General features: G+C 54.7%; 1 long non-coding RNA gene across 6 annotated transcripts; it reads left to right on the top strand.

Moving 5' to 3' along the window:
• Positions 1–1,552: 1,552 nt before the first annotated feature.
• On the top strand, positions 1,553–15,534 carry LOC144320996 (uncharacterized). 6 transcript variants are annotated; one of them, XR_013386682.1, is made up of 4 exons: positions 1,553–3,060; positions 3,402–3,523; positions 3,894–4,076; positions 6,690–8,393. It is a non-coding gene; the product is annotated as an uncharacterized LOC144320996 (long non-coding RNA). The 6 variants fall into 6 exon arrangements; XR_013386681.1 differs by having other exon boundaries at positions 1,558–3,060; positions 3,931–4,076; XR_013386680.1 differs by lacking the exon at positions 6,690–8,393 and adding an exon at positions 4,456–6,671 and having other exon boundaries at positions 1,566–3,060; positions 3,963–4,076.
• The last annotated feature ends 6,835 nt before the right edge of the window (positions 15,535–22,369 follow it).

The following is a 22,369-nucleotide window of genomic DNA, read 5'->3' as shown; positions in this document are numbered from 1 at the left end:
GGCTCTATAGCTCCAAGTCTGCACCTATGAGGTTGTGTGATGGGGCCCAGTCACCCTGTAAGCCTGTGTGATTGGGCCCTGTCACTCTGTAAAGCTGTGACAGGCCCCCATCACCCTATAAGGTTGTAAGATTGGGTGATCGGGCCCCAGCTCCCTGTAAGATTGTATGATCAGCCCTGCCCAGGTCACACATCCTACGCTACTGCTCCAGGCCATGTGCACCAAATCAAACCAAGTCTGGGAGCAAGAAAAGTGAGTGGGACCCAGAGGGAGGCTGGCAGGGGTCCTGTGGGGAGGTGGTCCAAGGCAAGCTCATCTTGTCCCAACAGGAAAGCATCTGAAAATGAAGTTTGGCTCAGGACTTTGAAGTCAGCATGCTGTCAAGTGATTTGTGTAGGACTAACCTGCACGGTGCCAAGTTTGTTTATTCTTGGCTAAAAATGATTTCCTCTTTCTGAGAAGAGCGGCCCACAGTGGACATAAAACATCTCTTACAAACAACTTTGTGCTGAGCTCAGGCCCAACGACTCAGTGTCAAACAGATTATTTTTCCTACAAAATGATCCAGCGGTGACAAATCAAGGGGAAAAGTGTTGGACAGGAGGCTTTTGGAAGTGGGCTATTTGCCACACTCCTTCTTGTGCAGAGTGCGAGGCTGGGAGCAGGTCTGGTGGGAGGAATGTGAAGCAACATCTTCCCTCTGCTCTGGGCCCTTTGGCACACGGCTGACGGCTTCACTGCTGCTTCTGGAAGCATGTTCTTGGCTGGGTGGGTGAGTGTCCTGGAGCTGTGGGAACAAAGCATCGCACACCAGAATCTGTTGTCTCACGGTTCTGGAGGCGGAAGCCTGGGCCAAGAGGGGGGCAGGGCTGGCTTCTCCTGCGGCTGTGAGGGCCCATCTGGTCCAGCCCTTCTCTCAGCTCCTGGGGGTCACTGGCAGTCTTGGGCTAGTGGCTGTGTCCCCCCATCTCTGACTTCATGGCACGTGGTGCCTGCCTGTGTGCCCGTCTACTTCTGTGTCCAAATTTCCCAGTTTTACGAGTGCCCCCAGTCATACTGGATCAGAGCTCAGCCTATGGACCTCATTTTAACTTGACCATCTGCGAATACCCTATTTCCAAATAAGGTCAGTTCGCAGGTACTGGGGGTTAGGTCCTCAATGCATCTTCCTTGGGGGACACATTCAACCCACGGCAGCAGCTGTCCTGAAGGTTTTGCCTTCACCCCCTGCCTTCCTTCTGTCTCCCCCGTGCTCACCAACTCCCTGACCACACGTGTAAGCCGCATATGGGCTGAGCTGCTGGAACTAAAGGAATTGGACAGTGTGGCTCAGACGAGCAGGGCATCCCGTTGCTCCCATGGGGCGATGCAGAAGCAGCAGCCTGGCCCCATGGGGATGTCAGCTCCCAGGAGGCACCTTGAAGCCCAGAGTTCTCTGGTCGCCTCCAAGGGCACACCTCTCAGCCTGCAGCCTGCCTTGGCGTCCCTGGAGGGCTTCCCAAAATAGGCTCTTGGACCCCTGCTGAGGTCCATACCCAGGTCCCTTTGCAGGCAGCCAGAAGGGACAGTGGATTTCCCCCCGGGGTGGCCTGCATGTTGGCCCAGCTCTCTGGCCCCAAAAGAAAAGCTCTGTGTGTGATTGATTGATGCTCCAGAGCTCTGAGGGAGGACCAAGCTGAGACAGGGGCTTTTGCAGGCCTTGCACCCTGGCCCAGCCCTGCCCTGTCCATTCTGCGCCTCTGCATTCCCCTTACCCTGGGGGGTATGTAGCCTTAGGAAGTCTTGAGGACATGAACCTACAGTTTGGCTCTGCTCCTGGGAGCTTGACTGGGGTTTAAGTGGGCCTGGGTGAATGTGGAGCCAATGGGGAAGGGGGATTGTACGTCTTCTGTGCACTTGCTCTCTCTCAGATACAAAGGCAACCCCCTCCTCTTGCTCCCACAGGAGAGCTCATGGATGCATCACAGGCCCCGTGGTAGAAGGACCTCACCAAGGCATGAGGTCAGACAGTGGCACACCAACCATCTGAACCCAGGCCTGCTGCCCCAAAGCTGCACGGCTGTCCCTATGGTCTTGGGTTCAGTGCAGCACCAGCAACTGGGTTGAGAGCCATCTCAAGATCTGCTCCCCAGCGCTAACCCCTGCACCCCCTCTGGGGGCTGAAGCCCCAGGCTCCATCTGGCCAGGGGGTCAGCTTGCAGGCAGGCAGACCGACCCTCTCTGCTGGTGGACCTAGGCCTGGCCCCCAGGTCCATAGCGATGGTGGTGGCAAACCGTGGAACCAGAGAGGTGCAGGCATGGATCAGAGGCGCATGCTCCTGGAATTCCTCAGGGAGCCATGGGGGAATGACATCATGTCCATAGCCCTCATTCCTGAGTGAACAGGAGCAAGAATCCCCTGGGCTCCCCAGGAAATCCTGACTGGGTAGGTCCGGGCTGGCCCTTGATCCTCATTTTCAATAGGCCTTCCTCGTGATGCTGATTCCTGAAGGCTCCAGGTGACTGGCCCGTGGTCCTCCCTTTGCACCTAGTCATCCCTGCTCCTCTTACTCCTTCACTGGTTACCCCCAACACGGAGGCCAGTGACCACACTGGTGACCGCATGGTATCTGTGCTGTGGGTCAGTGATCTGCGCACACACTGAGGTGCAGCAGGCGGAGTTGGGTCCCTGCCTCGAGCCCCCACGACATTGCCTGAGCTGTAGCCCCTGCAGGACTGGAAGCGTCCTCGCAGGCAGGAGTCGGTTCCTTTTGGGCATCGCGAGCATCCGTCCTTGGTTTCCTGCCATGCGGATTCCTCCGGCTTGACCGCTTGCTTCATCCAGGCACTAGCCAGCCAAGGAGAGTGAGTTCAAGCTGGACACGAGTCACCGTCTTTCACAGCCCAGCCTCGGAAGTGACATCTCATCACCTCTGCGCCCCCCTCCCCTGCCCGGGACAGGTGAAGATTGCTCAAGGGTCTGGATACCAGGAGGTGGGGGGCACCTGCCATCCCCGGTGACTCATCGCGCTACGGCGCCAGCGTGAAGCTGGGAATCCTGGAGGCTCCGTGAGGTGCAGGGTGAGGATGCCCCTCGGGGTCTGCAGACCCATGAACTAGAGAGACGGGGATCCACCCCACATACCCCGCACCCTTTGGAGGACTAGGCCCCGAGTCGATGGTGGGGACATGGACACAGGTGGGCCCCCAGCCTGGGGACAGCCCTCCAGGGCTCTCTGGCTCCCCCTGTGTGCCCGGCTCTGTCCCCTGGTCCCCTCACCCTGTTTCTGCAGCGATGGCAGGGGGATGGCAGGGGCTGGCTTCTGAACCTCTCAGCTTGCTTCCTGACCATAGACTCTGGGGGGGGGGGGTCCAACAGCCTCTTTCCCCTTGGTTCCCATTGGAGGTGTTTTTGCTCATAGAGCTTCCTCAAACGTCTGTGGGTCTCCTGTGTGTCTCCCTGGGGTGTCTCCATTGGATGGAGCCACGGTCACAACTGTCCCTGAGGTCAGCCCCTCCTCTACCGCGAGGCTCCCGCAAACAGGTGAGTGGCGGCTCCCACAGCCTTCTCAAGACTCTGCCGTGAGGAGCCCACTTGGTCTCTTGCAGGGGTCTTGTCGTCTCACGAGTGCTCTGACACTCTGATCCTTCTGAGGTGCCCACAAGGACAGGACAGTCACTCTATGGCTTTATTGCCATCTGTCTACTCCCATTTTACGCAAAACAGCAGGAAGAAACCAGCAAGAACCTTTGACGTTTTGACTGAAGACGCCGGGGCTGGCCCCACAGTCCTTCGGGTCTGGTCCACCTGCCCTGCGGCTGTAGCTGGCCGCGCTGCTGGGCCCCCAGCCTGGGGACAGCCCTACCTCCAGTTTACCATAGCGTGCTCTCCCTTCCTCTCGTGCTCGGTCCAGAGTCCACATCCGGATTTCTGCTCGTGGTCTGCTCTAGGGCCCTTCAGGTTGCCTCCTCTTGCCCCTCAGGGCCTCCAGCTTGTGCACTGCCCCTCCACACCTGCTGACACACCTGCTGTCACACCTTCCGGGACTGGGGCAGTGCACCGCTGCTCTCGGACCTTTCAGACCACCTGTTGTCAGGTATGTACCTGCCCAGATTTTGTGTCTTGAAACAGTCACAATTTTCATGTGAGGGCCTGGGTCCCCTGTCCAGAGCCTCTCACACCTGAGGTGTAGGTGCTTGTGTTGGGGGAGGGACCTACTTCCAAGCTCACTCACGGGGCTGTGGAGCCAGTTGTTAGCAAAACATGGTAGATTGCACAAAGCTGATTCCAGGGCACTTTCACTGGCAACATCTGTGTTCCCCGCCTTTGTCCAGTGGACTTCCTGCTCCCTCCCAGCGCTCTAGCTTCCACCCCGTCTCCTCCGGCGGCCACGCTCCCTCAGAGACTTCCCTCTGGTATCCCTCTTGGCAGTAGTTCTCTCAATAAAACCACAAAGCCTCTGTCTTTCCCGACAGGAAAGTTAGGAAACTCATCGCACTGGGTGAAGAGATGATTTTCAAGCTGGATCCTTTCCCCTGATTGGCTCAGTGTACCTAGGGATCTCTCAGTATTTCCCTGAGTTCTATTTCACAAAATGGTAATAGTGGTTAATCAGCCCCTCTATCTACAGAATTGCATGATCAATAATAAATATGTAATGATGGATAAGCATTGCGTTAGGAATTCAATCTGTATTAGTCATGAAATCCTCCAACAGGGAAACCAAGGCTCAGAGACACTAGCCCATGGGTGGTATCCAGTAATTGTACGAGTAGTGGTTTATTTTTTTAATTACTTTTTAAAGATTTTATTTATTCATGCATGAGAGACACAGAGAGAGGCAGAGACACAGGCAGAGGGAGAAACAGGCTCCCTGTGGGGAGCCCGATGTGGGACTCGATCCCTGGACCCTGGGATCATGCCCTAAGCCAAAGGCAGATGCTCAACCACTGAGCCACCCAGGTGCCCTGAGAGTGGTGGTTTAAAACCCTCTCTGCAAATCCCAGGACCCTCTTGCCATCCAGAGGCAGAATGTAATGTTCCTCTCCCTGAAAATGGGCTGACTTTTATGGTAGAAAGAACAGTATGTAACTGAGGCTAGGTCAGGAAAGGCAATACTGTTTCTTTCTGTTCTTGGATCCGAGCTGCCATGTTGGAAGGAAGCCCAGGAGGGGCTGCAGTAGCAGAGGTCCCAGCCGACAGCCAGCACCAGCTACATACTGTGCAGGGGAGTGATCTTTCAGATGTTTCTGGCTTCTTGGCCACCCTAAACTGTCCCTGATGAGCCCTGCCAAAATTGCAGATTTGGGATCAAAATAGATGGGGTGGTGGTTTTTGGACACCGTGCTTTGGGGTGGTTTGTGACCCGGCAAAGTTCTATGTGTCTGTCTCCAAAGTCCTCAAGAAGAAAAGTAACATGAGGAGGTCAACTATGCCCCCTCATTCTAGGTCTGCCACTCACATTTTGTGTGTCCTTCCTCATGAAACTGTCCCCTTTAGAGAATAACTCCTTGTACCCCCCACCATTCTACATTCTGTCTGTGAATTTGACCACTCTAGGGACCTCCTATGAGATGAATTTCATGCAGTATTTGTCCTTTTGTGACTGCTTCTTTCACTGAGCATGATGTCTCCAAGGTCCACCCATGTAGCATGAGTCAGAACTTCCTTCCTCTTTGGGGATGAATAATGTCCTACTACAAGTATAGACCACATTTGGTACATCTGTTGGCTGATGTTCACAGTGCTGCTGTAAACATGGATATGCAAATGCATGAATTTTGTGTGCCTTGGATCTTTGGCAATGGCCCCTTTGTACCCTGGACCTGCAGCAGTTGGCTGTCCATAGTAGGGTCCAGGTCTCAGCCTGCCCAGAAAGCTTCCCGACAAGGTGGACCCTGCCTCTGGCCTGGCCTCCCTCGAAGGGCATGCTGCAACCACCTGGGCAGGATATGGCTTCAGCAGCTGTCAGATATCCTCACATTTAAGAAGTCCAGGTGCCACCAGATATGGCCCATGAATTATCTGTAACTAGCTTCCTGACAGCCATAGTTGTCATCCCACCTGTTGCAAAAATGAAGTCTCAGGTTTCTTTGGCCAGGTCAGTTAGCCTTTCCACTGCCAATGTATGCAAATATAATTGCCGGGAATGCAGTTCTGGGCCTTTGTTAGACTGTCCTGAATCTGCAGGGCAGGCCCAGGCGGGTGAAGAAATCCTAATGAAGCAACCCAAAAGAACACTTAATGAAGCCAAATTTATTGTAGACAGATACGAAGCTGTCGACTTCTAGTCTGGCTGCACAGCTGTGCAAAATTGTTCAACAGGCTGGGCCAGCGCATTCTAAGCAGAATGGACTGGCTGTAAAATTTGATAGGCTGTCGGGGCTTGTAAGACAGATGGGGTGGAGAGGGTGAGGGGATGGGGCCTGAAGGTTATGCTCTGAGAGGCTCACGGACCTACAGGGCAGTCTGGGCATTAAGACCTCGATAGCCACCCAGGAGCTCTTCCCAGAGCAAAAGTAAAGGAAGGATTGATTGCAGGCTGGCCACCATGATAAATAGGACAGACAAGGGAGAGGGGGTCGTAAATCAAGGAGTTTAGGAGGTGTTAGGATGCAAAGAACTGTTGGGAAAGGAGCAGAGTCTGATTGCATTTCCCATAAAATACTGTTTGGCTCCTAAATTGATCTCACATGGTATGTGTTTGCAGCACATTCTCAAATAGAAGATTACTGGCAGTGCCCTGGAAGGGATTGGCAGTCCAGAGAACTGAATAACCCAGAAGTGGTGACGATTCTCTCAGGACTAGAGGACATTGTGTGAGGTCAGGAAACAGGCATGGTTGCTGTCCAGCCTGCACCAGTCACCCCTGGAGACGTGAGGCTCTGCAGGCAGGGGTAGCTGCCCCACACCCGGCTTTCACTGTCTTCTGCTCTAGCTTCATGGCTCTTGCTCAGGGCTTCCAGCCTGCTTGCCCGTGACGGCCCGACCGATGCCTGTCCAGCTGTCGACTGAAGGCAGGGAATCCTTGTGAGCTCTGCGAGGCTTTGCCTGTGGCATCTCAGAGCTGGCCAGGTACCCTCCCTGATGGCCAAGCCCCAGGCCCATTGTGAGGGCTCTTTGTGGGCATGATTTCCTCTTGTGTGAGTGTTGGTTTGCATTTAAACTTATTCGAGCAAGAGAAGAAGCAGAAAAAGAGCTGTGGTCCTGGCTTGGTTTTTCCCTCAAAAGGTTGCATTTGCAAGACACTCACTGACTTTTGGTCTAAGAGAGGAGCTCAAGGCTAAATCCAGTGTATTTAGAAATGAACAGAAGGGGAAGGACTATTAGAGCGGGGCTGACTGTAGAGAGCCAGAGTGGCCCTTGTTGGGAAATGTAGAACCTACACTTATTGAATAAGAAACACATATGATTGAAAGACTCTGAACCCGGTACTTACCCACGAATGTAGAAAAGAGCCAGCAATGTAAACCTAAGGGAAAGAAGGAATAAAAATAAATGCAGTAGATTCTGAAGCATAAGTAAGTGGGAAACATCAGTAGATAAGACCCATAAAATCCCTGTCTGGGTTTTGGGAAATGGCTCTTCCCTCTCCCAGCACTCACACAAGCTCAACATAAACGTCTTGCAAATCTGACCCACTAAGAGAGCAGATGGAGCAGTAGAGACGCAAAGAATTCAAATATAAGAGGTTAATATATCAATTTTATATCAGCACATTTGGGAATCCAGATAGAATTAACGATTTCCTTAGAAAATGGAGTCAGTAACGTCAAACTGCCTTAGGAAGAAGAATTCTGAAGGCACCAAACGTTACAGAAGAAATGGAAAATGTAGTCAAAGTTGTGACTCCACCGGAGGCATTGTGCTCACGTGGTTTTAGAGACTCGTGTGAATTTAAAGAAACTGTCTATTCCCCCATTGTTGAACCTAAGAGATTATAAAAAGAAAAAAGTTTTCCTGTAATTCGACAAAGGCAGAACACGCTTGAGATTCAAGTTGGATGGAACAAAAAAGTATATAAAATAGACAAATCCTAAATATCGTATTTCATAATGACATTTAAAAAAATCTTTCCAGTGTTGTCAGAAAAAATACTTGTCTGCCTAACACACGTAGATTGTTGAGATTGTTTGTGAATTATCAACATTGTATTATATTAAATATGTAAATATTTAAAAGGGAGAGACCAATTTTAATTATTTGCATGTAAGAAATCCAAGATAATCAATCACAATAATTTGAACTGATTCGGTTTAATTACATTGCTGGATCCAAGAAAAATTTACAAAATGTAATTATTTTCCTAAATGCCAGCCACGGAATAGTGTATTCTTTAAATAAAAAGATTGTATTCACATTATCATTGAAAACTGACAATGTTGCATAATAAATGTAAAAAAGATACATGTGATATGTATTGGTCTGGACTGACTTGTGTCCTCCTCATATGCACATGTTGAAGTCCCAACTCCCGAGGCTTTGGAATGAGCCCTTATTTGCAAGTATAGTCATTACAGCTGGGGTGGGTTACACTAAAAGGAGGTCATGCCAGAGGAGGGCGAACTTCTAATCCAACAGGACTAGTAACCATATAAAAAGGGGGAATTTGGAGAGAGATATGCACGCAGGGAGGATGCCATGTGGAGATGGGGGCAGAGATTGGGTGATGCTTCTAAGAAGCCAAAGATGGCCAGCCAAGCACCGGAAGGGGGGACAGAGGCTTGGAACACGTCTTCACTTCATTGTCGGAAGGGACCAATCCTGTGGACACTTTGATCTTGGACTTGCGACCTCTAGAATTGCGAGATGACACATAGCTGCTGTTGAAGTCCCCGGGGCTGTGGTGCTTTGTGATGCTATCCCTCGCTAACGGATACGGCTATTTATAACTGACGAGCTCAAGGTCTTTGCTGAAAGATCTAAAAGGAGACTTGAACAAAGAGAGAGATCCACCATATTCACAGATGGAAAGTCTAATAATTGTGAACAGAGCATCCTTGCACCCCCAAGTTAATATAAAAAAAAAATCACTACAATAACAGTAGATTCAGAGAAGTGAGCATTTTCAAGAACTGTTTGTAAAGGTAACGTGTCCTTATTTAACAAAATGGACACTTCACATACTGTATTTTTTTTTAAGATTTTATTTACTTATTCATGAGAGGCAGAGACACAAGCAAAGGGAAAAGTAGGCTCCATGCAGGGAGTCCGACTTGGGACTCGATCCTGGATCTCCAGGATCACACCCTGGGCTGAAGGCGGTGTTAAACTGCTGAGCCACCCGGGCTGCCCTCACATACTGTATTTAAGGATTTTACTAAATCTTACATTAAAGAGTCTATTCTTTAAGAATAATTGCATCTGGTTTCAAAGAGGTGGGTTCAAGAAATCTCACTGCAGCATAGTGTATACTGGAAAATAATGGGAAAGAAAACAACCCTTGAATAATCACCAATAAGGATTGACAAACTAATTATGGTAAATGCAAAGTCTAGAATTCAATGCATTGGTTAGAGTAATATGATGTCTGTATGTGTCACTGACATGGGAAAATGCCTTTGATACATTTTTATAAGTGATCGAAGCAGGTTTGCCCAGAATGCGAATACCATGGCACTTTTTTCACCGCACCAGCTGGAGTCCAAAGATACCAGACCGAGGGGAGGTCCTGCCTCTGTCTCTGTCTCTCTCTCTCCTCCTCTCTCTCGATGAGGTCCAACCTCTTCCCTTGCCCCAGTCCTCCCAGGGATGATGTAATCCCTACAAAAGTCATGCTGCCCTTGCCCTGTCCTGCAGGGAGAAGGCCTGGTGTCCATCCGTCGGCAGTGGTCCTCACAGACATGGAGGTTCAGCTGGGAGTCCTAGGTCCAGGCTGGGGTGATGCTTGCCTCCCTCTGTCCCTCCCTGGCCACCAAGGACGTTCCAGGAATGGTGGCTTCTGTGTGGCTCCTCTTTTTCCTCGATAGCCTCCGCTGCAGGCATGGGCTGGCTTCGGTTCCTCAGCTCTTTGGGGTTGCAAGCTCCCCCGTCTGCAGATGGTGAGTCAGAGTGAGCTCTCCATGGTTCGTCCCACTCCCCAAAACCTAAAATCAGGGCATGCACCTTGGGCCTCCCTCTGCGTTCCCTGTCCTGCCTTGGGGCCTGCCTGTTTCCATCATCCTTGACCAAGTCCCACTATGGAGCCAGCTCTGCACAACACAGAAGCCACTGTTCTTAGAGCAGCCCTGTGACCCAGCAGTCTCTTCCTTTGGGGACCTCAAGCACAAACAGTAGAGAGCACGTTGTAGGTTTGTGTTTCATGTTTCATGTTTCATTCCTCCAGCCATAGCCACCTTTGCTCAAAAGCACTGGTGTTTCTCTTGGTAAAGGCAGGAGGAGAAAAAGTCAAGACGTAAGGTAGATATTCATTTGGTTACTTCACTACATTCTTAAAAACAAAAACCAAAAAGCTCCTTTCCAAACCCATACCACGATCCCGCACATCCTAAACAAGTGGACAGAGGTCTGGAAGCATTCACAGCAAGCAGCTCATGGAGTAAACTCAAGATAGGACCATCTGTCTGGGAGGAGGGATGGGAGTGAGAGACTGTGGCGGGCGGGGGGGGGGGGTCCTTTTTGCTCTGTAAATTCAGATTCGTTGACATCTGCCAAGGAGCATGCATTACTTTTGGAGTTTAAGAACTCAATAGCACCTAGAGATTTAGAAGCATTTATGAAGCTTTAATTCAAAAAGCACAATGTTTGTTAGACACCCACCAAGTGAAGGTCTGGTCTAAGTGTGGGGACCTCAGTGCCTGAAGGAGCAGACTCACAGCCTCGCCTCCCCACTCTCCATCCATAGATATGAAAAGCATTTCAGTGGACCCTCTTGGGGCAGAAACCCAGAACCATTGTCTTCGTTATTTTCAGCTAACAACACGAGTGTATAAGAACTGCTCGACTATTCAGCATTTCACAACATCTGCCCCAATTATGATGAGCTTCTCAGGTACCTGCACCTCTGTGATGATAAAATCTGTTTCCCAAATTCCAGAGGTTTGTGAAAACAAGGATGCAAACGTTTTTCCTTCACAGACTTCCTTGAATTCTGAACACAGATCCTTTGGATAAGCTTTTTAAGTTTTTAAGTTAATTGGTGACTTCATTAGTGAGTAACGTCAGGGTAGAGTACCAGGGAGCTCATTTTCAGGAAGATGAGAAGGTGTGCCCCAGGTAGCTTTTGAAAAATCTTAAGCTTTGCAAAGTAAAGTCGAGTAGAAGAGTCCCTGAGAAAAAAACCTCTCCATGAGTTTCTGAGGACAGGGTCCCAGGGCTACTTAATCTTTCCTGAGCGGCAATGAAGATGAAGGGAGAGCTGGAGAAGAAACTGCCTTGCAGCCCAGAAGTTATTCTGGGAGGAAGGCTGCGTGGTCCCCGGGGAATGGCGGGAGGGTGCTGGATAGCTGCGAAGGGGCCCCCTCCTCTCCAGTCCCTGGACCAGGGCAAAGCTGGCTGCTCCTGGCGTCCATGGGTCCCCACCCCATACTCAGACACCTGCAGAGGAGGGAGGACCTGCAGTCCCTCCCATCGGCAGGAAACTCTCAGACCGTTCCTGGGAGGGGGGAGTCTGCTTTGCAACGTTCCTTTGATGAATAGACCTATTGAGGGGTCGGGCTGTGGGGGAAGGCTTGTCTTGGGGGGTTTTCATTACATCATGGGCATTATCAGTTTCTCCCAGACGTGGGCTTTCTGTCCCGCGGGAAGCGGGTAGTGCAGGGCCAGGTGGGGCTGCCGGGGGCTGTCCCAGGCCCCGATAAAGCCTGTGGAGCCTTCACTGGCACTCGGCGCCGATGAGCTCACCCCGAGAAGGGCGCTGACCTCATCCCTGCAGGGCATTTCCCTGACTTCCTGAATTGCCAAGATTAGCCACATTTTTTTCTCACCAGGAACCACGAGCATTGCCTGGGCTGGGAGGACCCTGGGAGTCTGCAGACCTGTAGTTTGAGTCTCACCGTGAAGACTCCCAGATGACCAGCCTCGCGGGCCTTTGTGAGAATTTGGTGACGGCCTGCCCTTGTGGGAGCCGTGATGGATGTGTTTACGTTATTGCCTGAAGTCTGAAGCCTGGTCCTGGAAGCAGAGACGCTCACACCTCAGGGACGGCTGCTAAAGTACACACTCCAAGGCCCCACCTCCAAATGATTTTAGTAGAGTGGGTGTATATGTATACGTGTGCATGCTGCGTGCATGTGTGTAGTGTGTGTATGTGTGGTGTGTAAATATGCGTGCATGCATGTGGCGTGTGTATGTGTGTGGTGTGCATGTGTGTATGGGTAGTGTGTATGTTTGTACATATGTGTGCATGTATGAGTGTGTGGCATGAATGTATGTGATGTATAAGTATGTGCACGTGCGTGCATGTGTGTGTGGTGTGCATATATGTATGTGTGGTGTCTGCATATGTGTGTGTATGTATGGCGTGTATGTATGTGGTGTGTAAGCATGTGTGTGGTGTGCATGTAGGTATGTGTGGTGTGTGTATATGTTTAGTGCATGTGTGTGTTGTGTAAGCATGTGCAAATGTGTGCATGTGTGTGGTGTGCATATGTATGTATGCTGTGGCATGTAAGCATACACACATATATGTATGTGTGGTGTGTGCGCACATGTCTGTGAAGTGTGCATATGTGTGTGTCTGTGTGTGTGTTCACCAGTACAGAGGAAGGGAAGAGACAGGAATCTTCATTTTTAACCATCGATCCTGCTGCAGAAGCTGTGGAAGTCACACTGCCCTGGATGAGAGCTGGCCGATGCGACCGTTCATTCCCAGATCACACACCAAATACGGTGACAAAGTCAGGAAAACAAAAGCCTTCTGGACGATTTTTCAAAAAACTAAGTCCCGTGCTCAGGGGGACGTTGGGATTTTGTAACCTCGGGCCCGTCGACTTCCTGCAGCCTCGTGAGAGGCCGAGGGCGGCCTGGTCCCCAGCCCCGGTCTGTTTCCCAATGTGCCCGGCTTGGTGGAGCTGCGGGAGGCACAGTCACGCTGGGCTCCTGCGGCCAGGGCCTCGTGAGCGTCCGTGGGCAGGATGCCGCGCTCCCCAGCCTGCCTTCCTATCACACGGGGGCGTTTGTCTCCCTGGACTTCCCCACCCTGCGGCTCTCAGACTTCGGTGTCAGCAGAGGCGGCTGTCTACGGGCCAGGTGTGCACAGCCCCTGACGGCAGGGCCGCGCTGGCGCAGCAGGGCCAGGTCCCGGAGCCCGCTCGTCCACCTGCCCTCGGCGGTGGAGGGGGGAGGCAGTGAGGGGTGCTGGGGGGGGGCACTGTACATTCTAGAAACCTGGCTTCCTGGGGACAACAGAGTCTGAAGTCCCAGGACTTGTCTCCAGTAATTCTACAAAAGGCTCCAGATTCTTCTTTTCCTTCTGGGGCTTAAGGAAGCAACATTTGGATAAGGTTTCAGTTGCAGAAGAAAGAATCCTTCAGTCAAAATACCTTTTGTATTTGCCTTTTCCTCTTCGTGTTCTCAGGGAAAGTTGAAAAGGAAGAAAGAGTTCTATTGTTCGATGAGCGGCTTCGACCGAGCAGGTGGAGGAGAGGACGCAGCGCAGGAAACGGTCACGTGTGTAAACAAAGCATCCTGGTCCTTAAACGATCGTCTGCGGCGTGACTCAGGGGCCAGGGGCCCACCGCTCCCACCGCTCCCACCGCTCCCACCGCGCAGAGACTTACGGATCCCACGTTGCTCGCGGAAACGTGGCCAAAGCGGTCTGTGATTCTTCATTCTCCAGCTCTGTTTCGCCTTTGAGAGCGCGAGCGAGCGAGCGGACCCCGCGTCCCCGAGGGCGCGTCCTGACCACACCACGGCTGGTCTGCAGAGCTCCCGGGGCCATTCACGCCCAGGCCACGGATGGGGACGGGGCGGCGCTTCATCCCCTACCTGAACGTCTGCACGGCTCCAGGGTCACCTCCGAGCGAGGTCTGGCTTCCGGGACTCCGCGGTCAAGAGAACGGTGCGTGAGTGCGCTGCACTAGCAGCCGCACGGTTCGGCTTGTCTGTCGGCTGGTGCGCGCACAGCGACAAAAGCACCATCCTGTCATTTGAAACCAGCGGTTATTTATGGGTCACACGTCTGCGACATGGCCTCTGCAACGTGTGCCTCTCCAGACGCTTCAGGTCGCAGACAGACTCATCGCCAAATCCTTCTCCCGCTGCTGCCGCCGCTGCCTCCTCCTCCAACCTCTTCCTTGGGAGTCCGTTTTCCAGACGGCACTGCACAGGTCCCCCGCCAGCTCTCACATATCCTGCCACCACCTAAGCCGCCACACAAGGACGGAGGTCCTAGGCCACATGGGCCTCTGACGGGCTCTCTCCCTGAGGCCACCAGCTTATGATGAAATCTCCGGGGCCGGCTGTGAATCCGGTTCCCAGCACCTGGTCCGATTGCATAGAACCAGACAAAGAAACTGCACAGACCGTGGCCGTGAGCCAGGGATGGAGAGAGCCTCGGGAAGGCGCTGAATCACTGTCCTCGCTCCAGGAGCCCCAAGGACAGCGCAGCAGCTGTACGCAGTGGCCCATGGGCACCTGCTGGCAGGACCACGGGATCGTGGCCGCAGTCGCCCTCGAGTTTCACTTGGGCCTGCTGGTGCCCCAGGGGGGCTCTCTCTCACTCTTAGTTTCCTCCGCAATCCCGTGGATTTTGCTTGGTTCAAATCTGCTATTCCACCGAGGGGTCCTCAGGCCTCGCCAGGCCTCACCAAGGATTCACGAACAGAGGTTGTTGGGAGGCCCCCGCGGGAGGGACGTGCCATGGGCAGTTGGAGAAGGAAGTGTTGTCCCCGGGCAGGCGAGGCACCTTCCAAACCAGTGTGTCCTGTGGTGGCCGGTGGGGTGGGGACGGCCCTCTTTTGCTAATCGTGTAAATCGTACGTCGATTCCTTGATGTGCAGAGTAACACCACGATTTTTGCGTGGAATGAACGCAGACTCTTACCTTGGGTGGAATCAGCTCCCCACACAGGCATCTTGCAGACTTAAGCTGAGAGGGTGAAGGCTCTTATGCTCAGGAAGGACAGAGATAATGTAGATGGATGGACACACCAACTCGGGTACAAAATCTGATACAGAAGTTCTATATTTTGGAGCCCAGTTTTGGTGGCGGGGAGACATGTGCTGATTCCTGATAAGGCCGCTGTTGCAGCAGCCCCTGAGGATTGAGCGGTGACACTGCCCGAGAAGGACCGTTCTCGTGTCCTGTGCAGATGCAGCGTGTGTGAGGTGCACCTGGCATCAGGTCCCCACAGCGCACGAAGGGGCCTCAGGATGGCCGTGCCAGGGCCACTGGGTCCGGGGACCCTGGACAGACCCTGCTCAGCAGCCCCACGCTTCTGTAAAACATTGCACTTCTAATCTTAACTTAGATACAGATAATTATGCTTTAAAAATGTCATGCTCAGAATTTGAGGTCCTGGAAATACAGACCCTTTCGTGGAAACGGCTGAAGAGACGGGGCATCCTATCTACCCGCACACGCAAAACCGTTGTGAAAAGAAGTGGATGTTTTCACTTTTTGTGCATTTCCTGTGCTCTCTCTCGTTCCTACTTGTGATTGTTCTGAGCCAGACGGGCTCTCAGGAGGCATGTCGCACGGGTGATGACTCCTCAGGCTGCGTGGGCATGAGGGGCAGCCCCACGGCAAGAGTTGCCCCCCCCGCCCCCGTCCTAGGCTGGGGTCACCCACGTGGGGCAGAGTGCCCGTCTCTCTTGTCTTGACTCCTGGAGCTGGTCCCGTCTTCGGCTGTCTGCTCGGACCACCCTGGACAGCCGTCAAGCCTGCAGACGGTGGCCGACCTTCCAGGCAGGGGCCTGGCATTCGCGGGTTAGCCGTTCTTTCAAGGTGGGGAACTGCCAGGGTCAAGGTCTTACGCTCAGAAAGAAACCAACCCAGAACCTCTCGTTGGGTTTGGTGGAGATTTGGCCTTTCCTTGTCCATCTGAGACGTTGGTGGCTGTGAGGACGGGGACACCCCGACCCCACGGGACCAGGCTGCTCCTTACATGCTCAGAGTGAAGAGGAGGTTGGCCCCCAGGGCCCCAGCCACCCCCTTGGGTCCGAAGCTGTAGGAGTGGAGGGAGGATGTGATGGGGGATGCAGGAAGATTCAGGTTGCCTCTCCCCTGGCTCGGGCACGGGCCAGCGATCCCCGAGACCGGCCAGAGAAGCCGGGGTTTGGCGTGGGCAGTGCTGGGGGTGACGGTGGGGCTTCTCTCCCCGGGGCTGCAGGATCCAGATCCCTGTGCTCTCTGAGGTGGCCCTGAGCTCCAGCAGGTGCCCCCAGGCTCTCATCCCATGCCCTCTGCACATCTCTCACACCCCAGGCTGGAACTGTCCCCAGGAAACATTTGTGCAGGATGCGGGAGTTCAGCAGCAAAGTTGGAGCCTCCGTGCACCTGTGGTCAGTGTGCCGGGTGTCGCGCCCTCTTCAGCCCCCCAGGGGCTGGCTTTTCCCAGCCCCAGTGCAGACGCTGGTACCGCTCACAGTGGAGGATGCCAGTTCCCCGCTCAGTCTCCTGGACCTCAGGGCCGGAGGAGGGCAGACAGACAGGGGTCCCCACCTTCTGCTGGTCCCTGTGGGGGTCCTGCTCTCCCCTCCTCCTGTTGGTGGGTGACCTCCACTGGGTGCAGGATTCCTCTTCCTCCAGCCTTGCCCTAGGGACAGGCCTGGTCCCCTGGGTCCCGTGCCTTGGTTCTCCGCCACTCTTCATGGGTCAGCTGTGATGGAATCATGGCTGGCACTTGGGGTCGGTGTGCTACGGCCAGGGTCCTGGTGGCCAGACAAGCGACTGTGTCCCCAGCAGACCATCCCTGTCCCGGACGCCCCTGTGGGGCCCTGCCCTGCCTGAGCTGGTTCTCCACCTCACCGTTTACTGCATGGAGCCTGCATATGAATCTCCATTCCGCGCATGGAAAAACTCAGACGTGGCGATGTCAACTTCCTTCTGCAGGGACGCATGGGGGCTGGTTGGGATTTGGACCTCATGGGCTGGCTGCGTTGCTGTGACGACCCCTGGTTGTGGCACCACGAAGCCCAAACCCTCGGGGTGAGGGTACATTTCAGGCCTCCTGCCGTGGCGCTGGACGCTGCCATTCCTTAGCCGTCAGCCCTGGAAGGGACCATGTCGCCATGAGGCTCCACTAAGCAGACCAGGGGCTCCCTTTCCGAAGCCTGAGGATCCCTCTGTCCTGCCCTTTCCTTCCTCCTCTCTGTGATGCTCCGTGTTTTCACAGGTTTTGCACAACATCCCCTATGGCCTTCCACATGCTTTATGACAGTGACCATTTGCACGCCTGTCTCCTGGCTGACTGGGGAGCTTCTGAGGATGGGCAGCCATAGCCTTTCATCTGTGACCCCACCCCAGCTCCTAGTCCACTACCTGCCACATCGCAGGCACTTGCTATTATTTGTTGACTGACCAAACGAAGAAATAGGGACAAAGGTATAAGGGACAGAGACAGAGCGCTGCCTGGGTCTCCTTGGTCACCGGTCAAGTAAAAACTCTGCCACCTGTTACCCTTGGTCATTGTCAACACAGAGCCCCCGTCAGCACCGAGGGAAGAGACCCCCCCCCCCCGAGTCTCTTTCTGGACCTTATGGTTCTTCTCAAGGTCCAGTCTAAGTTTTTGTCAAAAACACAAGAGGAGTCTACACTTTTAGATCAAAGCAGAGCTGGGTCGAAGCGCCGTCGGGTCATGAACTAACCAGATGTTGGGCACGAGGGAGGTGACCCGACCTGCCTGGACCAGGTGGCAATGTGAGCTGCTCCTGGAGCTCGGGGAGGCTGTGAACACGACCTCCCAGAGGGCTGTTGAGTCCTGGCACCTGGCACGCATCCTGCAAATGCCCGCTGAGTCCAGAGTGCAGCCGGCGCCAGGCCTCGCGGTCGGGGCCATGGATGAAGACCCACGAGGGCTGAGCCTTGAGGGGAAGCCAGACCATGAAACAGGTCATTGGGACCCTGGAGGTACCCCTGTGCGTTCAGAGCTGAGGACCCACGTGGGGATGGGAGAGAAGGTGGGTTGGGAAAGCTGGTCTTGAGCAGAGCTGAGGTGGGGACGGGGGTGGGTGTTCTCTACTCGTCCTCCATGTATTTATAATCCAGTACAGCTAATCCCACACTTATGCAACCGTTCCATTCCACAAGGCCTTTCTCAGCCTGAACTTTGCATGAGAGGCCTGCTTTGGACTTAAAGATACAGAGCCTGTCACACACGCACATGCCCTGATTCCTGTCCTTCCTGTCATTTCTGTCCCCTGATTCTGGAGGCTTCTCCTCTGGGGAGCAGGGCTGGGTCTGCGGGTCTGTGTGCGTTGCAGAGGGCAGTGTGGCCATGTGCAGGTGGCTTGTGCTGTCATCCTGCCGGTGAGTGCATCCTGCCCTTCCTGGCTGGGCCCTTCCAGCCATGCTGGCCTCAGTGTTGGTGACAGAAAGAGAAGATGTGGACAGGGACGTGCCAGCTCCCTGGGGACAGCCTTGAGTGGCTCTGTGAGCCTGAGACTGCACCAGGGACCGTGCCCTGAGCCCTCCAGGCATCCGTGTCTCCCCTGCTGTGCACCCTACAGGCTGATGGGCACAGTCCCCACAGTCTGCTCCCCTACCTTTTGGGTTTGTCTTCAGGCACCTGTCCTGCAGGTGGTGTCTCCTGAGTGTGTGAGTTCAGGCTCTGGCAGGGACTCCCCTCTGTGCTGCCTGCCCCATTCCCGTGGTTTCTATGTGGCCTGTGCACTTGGGTTCCCATTGAGAGATGCCTACATGGTCCTCTGGTCCTCCCCTCGTGTAGGAGCATCTCCTAGGTGACCTGCCCCCCCCCACCCCAGGAGCAGGTATGCAGGCCCCCAGCCCTCTCCACGACTCCCCCTCCCCTCTGTATAGTTCTCCTCACTCCTCAACGCTGATGCTGAGGATGGGAAGTCTATGCCTGCCGAACTCACACATCCAGAGCCTAACTGGGTATTGTGGTGTTGGGAGGTGATTGGCCTTAGATGGAGTCGTGTGGGCTGGGGCCCGGGGATGGCACCATGTCCTCCTTATGAGAAGTTACTATCGCCCCAGGGAGGCCAACTGCAAGCAGGAGGAGAGGCCTCACCTGAACCGGACCCTGTGGGTCTCTGCTATCCACACCCCCTGGCTCTCACCAGGACCCTGTTAGGGGTCCCTGCACCTCTCCCCTGCCTGCACTGCAGGACCTACACGCTGGTGGGGCCCTCTGGCAGGTGCCGCATGCGACCCCACAGCCCTGTCACCCATGCTCCTGCCACGCATGCCCTTCTGACACATTATTATTCTCAGAAGCGTGAGTGGGATCTCTCCCTGGAACCCATGATGCGTCTCCCGCCTGTTGCCTGTTGGGTCCCTGAGGGCAGGGACCTTCCCCTCTGGCTCCCAAGGGAAACTGCACACTCCGGGGCAGGGTTTAACCTGTAGCAGGTGCTCAGGAAGGACTCCTGGAGGCATGGAGGCTACTCCTATGGTTTGCACGGTGCCAGGTACTAGGTGGTGGGCACCAAGGAGCTGGAAGCGCTAGCAGGAACGGCCCTGTTTGTCCCCTCGGCCCCATGACTCTGAAGGGGACAGTGTCCTTGTCTCCCCTGCTCCTGCTGGTGAGCCCCGGGAAAGGGAAGAGGGTCCTTTCACGGGGCCACTGCACGGTTGTGGAAGCACCAGAGGGAAGGAGAAAATCTGAGGCCTCCATGGCCCCCTGCACCCCCGAGGGCAGGAATGCCTGCTCCCCTTGTCTGGCCACACATGGGACATCCTTTCTCAGCTCGAGGAAACGGCTGAGGCTTTTCATTGGGTTTGTTTTCCTCAATAATCCCCGTAGCGGTGACCACATCCTGCCTGCCTCTGAGCCGCCGGAGGAGAGGTTCACACGCCCGGAAAGTCGGGGCCTGCAGGAGGGCTTCCCGCTGACCTGTGCCTGCACCGTCGTCGGCTGAGTCCTCTGCTGAGTTGTCTGCTGAGTCGCTGTGCAGGTTCTGAGTCAGATGTGGCTTTCCTCTTCAATTTAGCAGATGGTTATTATGCACTTTATTATGAGTGAGAGTAGACTTCCTTTGCAAATAATATGAATGAGGGTACGATACAAAATCTGAAAAACTGGTGGTAAAAATTACTCGGAGGGGCGTCTCCATACGTGGAAAAACTGGTGGTCACTTCTGTCTCTAGGGCTCTGGCTTCTGAGGTTGCAGTGTCAACACGCTCCAGGTGCCCAGGCCGGTACCCGGGGTGCCTGCACTTGCCCCACGAAGAGGGAGCCTGTGTGCTGGTGTCAGTGGGGCAGCAATGCAGCGGTACAGTGATGAAGCACTGGGGGGTCTTCCCCAGGTGCTAAACAGACCCCCAAAGCCCAGGGCTCTGCTACTCAGGTGAGGTCCCCAGACTACAGCATGGGCACCATCTCTTGGAAATGCAGGGTCTCAAGCCCCACTTTGGCCCCTGCATCAGAGCCTGCATTTTGGGCAGATGCCAGGAGCTGTGTGAGTACCCCTGACCCCTCGCCACCAAGTTTGGGCTGCTGCAGAGCTCTCCTTACCCTCCAGAAACTCCAAGGGCCTTCGATGGCCAGGCGTACCAGGGCTGAGCAGAGCAGGATGAGAGGATGGATGTGTCCCACTTCCCTGCTGCTCCCCACTGTGACCCTCTGGGTCCTCCCCGGCCGGCCTCCTGGGACCGGGAGGCACAGGGGCCCCGGGGCACTGGTGCCCATCTTCTCCATCCGTGCGCAGACTGCATCCGGCGTTTGCTACCTGCGAGCAGGAGGTCGACCCCTTGGCCACGTGGGTTCTGGCCCTACCACATTTCTCAAGGTCAGACGACGCTCCCGTGATTCCTCCTGCAGTTTACTTCAGGCTCCAGATGAAACTGCCCAGTTCTCGGCGAGTGCCTTGTCATGTTGGCGTCGGCCCCGCGGGTCAGCAGGATTCCCCAGTCCCGGCTCTGCAACCGGCGCCGCTCCCTGCAAGCGGCTCACCGAGGCGTCACGGCCGTTCCCGCCACGTTACCATCCCTGTGCGTGTGCATCCAACACGCCCCTGTCCTGCGCCCACCGCGCTGCTGGCTGTTTCACCAGCCCCGGGCACCCGCATGCTGCGTGCTTTCTGCCCCACCTTGGAGGTCGTGGGCCTTAAAGCTTCTGTCCCAACACTGCCCAAAAGCTTCATCAAGGTCCAAGGGACCCTCAGAAACCCTGCAGGTGCTCCCCCGGCAAGGCGTGACCAGTGGCCTAAGTCTTCATCTGACACCAGTTGGCTAAATCTGCCGCACCCCAGGTTTTAAAATCTGACAGTTTTTGCAGAATCTGCGACACATGCTACTGAAGTGTGTCTCCCTTACTCTGTCTTAGAAAGTCTCTGGGGGGAAGGACATGCCTCAGGCACAACAGTCAGCGGCGGGGGCCGGGGGACCCTTGCGGGGCGGCTGCTGGGTTCCAGAGACACAAGGCTGGGCGTGAGATGAACTCACGGTAAATGTCCTATGCAATGATCATTGGGGGCTTATTTTAGGATTTTTGTATGCCCTCAAATATGGGAAAGCAGCCTGGAGAGCTTTTGCCACTTGCAGGCCCCATCCCCAGCATCGCCTCCCCCCCCACCCCCCCTCCCTGCTCCCGCACCCCCCACAGGGCCCAGGAATCTGTGTGCAGACTCCGAACCACGGCAGGTTTGCCCGGATGTGTTTAGGACCAGTTAAGCAATGGGTTGCTGCCTCCATCCTAGAAACGATGGCCGTGAAGCTCCAACCCCAAGTGGCCGGCGTCCCCAGGTCACCGGTGCCGTGTGCCCCCCAGGTCCTTCTTGTGTTGCCATCTATCCCGTCTACCGGCAGAGAAAGCCCTTTGTCATCTGTCCAGATGTCAGAGGGTGCAGTGCGGGGTGGGGGGCAGCCGAGCCCTGGGCAGAGTCTCATACTCCGCCCTCTGCAGCCTCTCCCTTCCCGCCCTGCATCTGACACTGTCTGTCCTCACTGTCTGGGGGGCCGGCGAATGGCTGGCAGACACGGATGGATGAGAGCCAGACAATCAGAAAACCAGCCTTTGGGGGAGGCTGGTGTCCGGAACCACACCCATGTAGCTGGGGAGGGGGCTGGGGAGCTTCGTGGTCTGAGACCAGGTGGTTGCTCAGGCCCCCAGGGACTGCACGGTGGGCCTGGCGAAGGCTTTCTGAAGGGTAGGGGGTCAGCACACGAGCCAGGTCTTCTCGGCTGCTCCTGGACCCTGAGGCCGCAGGGTCTCAATGTTTTGGGCTTTTGAATAATTTTGTGTGCTGGCAAAAGGTTTTAGGGTTCCCACCTACCCCAGCCACGAGCTATTCCTACTTAGAGCTGTGTCACGGATTAACACCCCCG

The sequence above is a fragment of the Canis aureus genome, chromosome 1, assembly GCF_053574225.1.
Source record: "Canis aureus isolate CA01 chromosome 1, VMU_Caureus_v.1.0, whole genome shotgun sequence".
Taxonomy (NCBI): domain Eukaryota; kingdom Metazoa; phylum Chordata; class Mammalia; order Carnivora; family Canidae; genus Canis; species Canis aureus.
This window is presented reverse-complemented; position numbering and strand designations above follow the sequence as displayed.